This window comes from Pinus tabuliformis, chromosome 1_2 (genome assembly GCF_031772625.1).
Source record: "Pinus tabuliformis cultivar Carrire ecotype Pingquan chromosome 1_2, CPIR1, whole genome shotgun sequence".
NCBI lineage: Eukaryota > Viridiplantae > Streptophyta > Pinopsida > Pinales > Pinaceae > Pinus > Pinus tabuliformis.
This window is the reverse complement of record NC_142298.1, coordinates 111,674,237-111,679,200: the sequence shown is the minus strand read 5'-3', so window position 1 is coordinate 111,679,200 and position 4,964 is coordinate 111,674,237. Positions and strand designations below refer to the sequence as shown.

General features: G+C 36.2%; 1 pseudogene; it reads right to left on the bottom strand.

The window, feature by feature from the left end:
• Nucleotides 1-3,446: 3,446 nt before the first annotated feature.
• LOC149204749 (uncharacterized) lies at nucleotides 3,447-4,538 on the bottom strand (annotated as a pseudogene).
• Nucleotides 4,539-4,964: the final 426 nt, after the last annotated feature.

Here is a 4,964-nt window from a genome sequence, read left to right as displayed (position 1 = left end):
TGAGCCCTTTGAAAAATGGGTTATTGATTTCGTAGGACCCATAAACCCCACTTCCTTAAATAAAAATCATATCTTGGTTTGTACTAATTTTGTTACTAAATGGGTAAAGTCTAAAGTTGTTTCTTGTGCCACTAACAAAGTTGTTGTTGATTTTCTATTTAATAAAATTTTTACTAGATTCAGTGTTCCTAGAGAAATTGTTTATGACAATGAACTACAATATGTTCTAACTTGGTATAGGAAGTCATGAAGCAATATAAGATTCGGCACAGGAAATCTACACTGTGCCACTTGCAAGAAAATGGCCAAGTGGAATCTACAAACAAGGTGATCGAATCCATCCTCACCAAAATAGTAAACATGCACAAGAAGGATTGGGCTAGCTAATTTCTTGAATCCTTATGGGCTTATCGAACCACTTGGAGGAATAGCACGGGGCATACACCATATGAGCTGGTGTACGAAAAACAAGTCATTTTGTCGATTGAATTTCAGATAGAGACTTACAGAACTACAGTTCAATAAGGTTTGGATCCCTTGGAAGCACAACATCAACGTCTATTGCAGTTAAATGAGTTGGATTAATTTCAGAGGGATGTTATTCAACAAAATATTTTAGTGCAGCAGTAATGCAAGAAATGGCATGACAAGTTTATCAAGAAGAAACAATTCCAACCAGGTGATTGGGTACTTCTCTATGAATCTAGATTTAAAAATTTTAATGGGAAGTAACATCCTCGTTGGATGGGACCATATGAGGTAATTCAAGTTTTTGACAATGGGGTTGTAGAAGTCAAAACTATTGATGGGCGAAATTCAGTTTTCCTTGTGAATAGGCATAGGCTTAAAGCATACTTTCAGCCCATCACAAAGGAAGATTTCATGCAGCAAGTGTAGCAGCAGTCTAAAATTCAGTTGGTAGGTGGCTATGCCAGCCCATTGTGATCTGATTTATTCTCTCTTGAAATAAAGTTTAAACAAAATCCAAAAAATAATAATAAATTAAAAAAAAAGGTAAAGAAAAAAATATTTTCCTGTGATTGTGAAAATCAGTTTTACTGACATGATTGCAGAAGGATCAACCTAAAAACCAACTTGCTGGCAGGAAGATCAAGTTCTAATAAAATGGGAATGTTGCTTGATTTTTAGATGTGTTGACTGTCACCAAGAAGAAGCAGGTTCTAGTGTAGGAACTGAGCCCTTATCCAAGTTTGGGATAGCTGGCATGGAAATTTTTGTCCAAGAAACACTCAATTCTCGTTGTATTTACTTTTCGGATCAAAATTATACATGCATATTTCAGGTGAAATTATGCTCTTCTTCTATTCTTATTTTCATAAAAAAAAACCTTTATTTTCCTCTTCTTATCCCATGAAGTTTACCATCCCTTTCTTCAATGAAACTTTCCCTATCTGATTTCGTATTTCCCTCTTTTCCCCTTGAAAATTTTCCCCAAAATCCCTTTTCGATTTGTCCCTCTTGGTGATCTCACTCTTGAATTCCCTATCATAATTTCCTTCCCGTTCTAAAATTAACCCTTTTTCCGACTTCTTTTTTCCCTCATGGATCGATTACAGGATCTGATATGAACTCACAAGTCAAATCGGAAGGCATATATCAGCACCAAAGGCTGGTGAATAAAACCTCCCTTGTATATCTAGCAATTTTTTCAAATCCAGCCTATGAATTATATCCTATCAGAATTTTTTTGGTTCCCTTTCTCTTTCCAAATATGATACAAATATCCTTGGTGTAGGAATGTGTGTTCGAGTGCAAGCATGTTCAATGTAGGCATGTTCAAGTGCAGGCATGTTTAAGTGCAAGCATGTTTAGTGCAAGCATGTTCAATTCAGGCACATTTAGTACAAGAATCTGCACCGCTGAGCGCGCCCAATTATGAAAACACATGTTCTGGTGCAGGAACAATGGTCTCAATGCAAATATAGTACAGGAACATCTGGTGCAAAAATGTGTATTGAAAATATTATCTTTGTTTCATAAAAAAATTATACAAGGAGAATGACTGCACCACCTGTAGATCATGGCATTCAATAATTTTTATTATGGTTAACACTTTGTTTTATCATTTACTAAATTAGGAAGAAATCTCTTAAGTACAAAGATATTTTAGGTTATGAAATCTCATCTTTTTAATGAGTACTAAGTACGCCTTATGTGAGATCATGAAGTGAATGTGGGATGGTACGATTCTCCCGAAATCCAATACATACCTCTTCTTGAAAGACTCATCACATGTCAATGATGGCCTTACCTCATATCCGACCTCGCATGACCATTACATTGAATCATTATCTAAACCACCACCTTTCCCAATCATCATCGCATGTCTGTAATTGAACCAATTCGTATTCACATTTGTCCCAGGAGTGTAATCTTAATGATGGAGCGTGACCATTTGTGAGGTGGCCAATATAGCAGCAAATGTATAGCTCGACCATCACAAGTTAACTAGAGTGACACTTGTGGATGCACTAGTGCACCAACTGACTATTAACTCTCTATTAGTTCCATAAACAGTTTGGAACTAATTTAACTTAACTTAGCTCAGTAAACTGAGTGATCTAATTTCCAACTCAATTTAAACTCACATCAGACCCCTAACATTTATGGAGAACATACACATGACTTCAAAATGACTTTGAACTCAAAATTCCTAAGCTAATTAAGTTAATTAAACTTAGTTAACTACTTACAAGTTGCTATGAAATTAGAATTCGATTTTAATTCTCAGTTTAATTCGAGGATAAATTAAACTAGAATTTCTTTTTGCCATTTCTCAACAATTTCCTCCTCACATGCAACCTGTGACCTTTCACCTCCTTTTTCTCCTAATTTCCATTATTTATATAAATAAATGTGCCAAACATGCCATTTTTCCTTTCCAAATCCTTAGCCATTGCCTTTGCCAATTTCCTTAGCCATAAACAACCAAATGAACACCCCTTAGGATGTCGTGCCCAACATTCAGCTTGGAATAAATGTCCCATCAACCATGGTTATTATTTTTGCCTTTATTAACTTTTATTACATGGATTTTTCACCAGGGTTATTACAGTTGTGGGGATCATTTTCTAGTAAATGTCAAAGTAAACTTGAATAACAAATTATAATTATGACAAATTGTCCTAATTCAACGTAATAGATATCAGTAATGAAGAGCTAAAAAAAAAGATAGTAAAATACAAGAATTTACCTTCTTCTTCTCCTCTTCTTCGAGACGCCTCTCTTCTTCCTTCTAGCAGAGATTTGCTTCTGTCTTCAAATCCCTGCACACAAAACATGATCCTAAATAAATAATTATTATATGTCTTACTCTGAAGCATTAAACAATGAAATGGCTTCAAACCTTAGGAATGCATGTACACAATAAAAGTGGAAAAACAACTAGTATAGGGACAAACAGATGATTTTTTTTCAAATAAAAATCACAGTAAAAATAGATTATTTAATAAAATGGTTCTCTGTGTTGCAGCCACATTGTTTTTCAACACCTTTGGAAGGTAATTCTTCCTGGATTCCATGTCATCAATGGGTCATTGATGTTGTGTCCAACAGGGCAACCCCATGAATAACTTCATCACCTTGACATAATTGATGGTATCGAGGGTAAATCGGTGGCACATGCCCGATGGGAGGACTATGAGATGTCCTTTCTTTATGTGGAAGCGTATCCATTTCTCATTGTTTTCTTGGCTGTCAAAGTAACCTCCTCCTTCCAAAACAAATCAAATCTCCTCCTAGGCAGAGAGGTGCTCAGTGAAGAAGTTTTTTTATCTTTCCTTCATAATCTTCAAGGCTTATGTCTTTGATCACATTTGGTCCTTCATATCATTCCCTCGTATGAAACATACCATTCCAGATGGGTTTCTCCATGTGAAATTATGTGTAAATGACATTGAGTTCAACTCTGAAAGCATGGAATTGGAATGAATTGCAACCAACATTCATGAATTCTAAGGTTAGGAGTCATAAAAAAACACACGATATCTATTTATTTAATTGGGTTCTCAGGCAGGCTGCGTATCAAGGAGAGTCCTTCTATAAATGGAGTCTCAATCCTTCCCTTTTCCAATTGTTTCCTCTATGGGTGCATCTCAAGTACTCTTGGACTACTACTCTTTGGAGATTATCTCACTTAAGACCCGAGTGCATTCTCAAAATTAGTAAATTCTTGTGGATTAGGAAGATTGGAAGTGGCACCTTTTGGAAAGAGACAAGAACAATCTCTGTAATTTCTAATTCTGGCCCACAAAGGTTCAACGGAGCAATGAGAGGTCTTCAACCGTCAATATATCTGAATAGTTGTAATTTCGTTGTTTCTTGATGTTTTCAAGGTCAGGGTTGTTTTCATAGTTATCAACATCCAACTCATATACAAGAACCCCAAGCTCTTGCTAATGGTGAGGAGAAACGTGGCAGTTGGGGTGATATTGGTGCGAGAGCCTCAAGTCATCTCTGGTCAGATTGTAGTACCAAGTTTCCATAGCAGAAGTCGCCTGCATGGCATAAACTTCCATTAAATATTGAACGAGGAAGAAGAGCATGGGGGACTCTGAATAAATATGTATTCCTTCAATGTATTGGCCCAATGGCTGGCCATGAATGTGAATAATCAAGACAAACGAATTAATATAAGAACAATTCTTATGATTGATGACTTTTTGCTAGGAACAGTTGTAGGGGTCGCATGGTGTAAGGATTCACCCTGGGAAGTAGACATTGATTTTTGGTCCTCTGTAACATTTTTTATCGTGCTTTTTTCTCCTCAAATCCCTTTCGACGGTTGGGTCCTCGGGAAGACTGGCTCAATGGAGAAAATATGGAACCAATAGGTATATATTTCTCGCAAAACCTAGATAAATTTTACAAGTAGGGTTTTGGTCACAACTCCTTGTTCCACCACAACAAGAGCCATGAATAACAACAATTCTACTACTATTTTA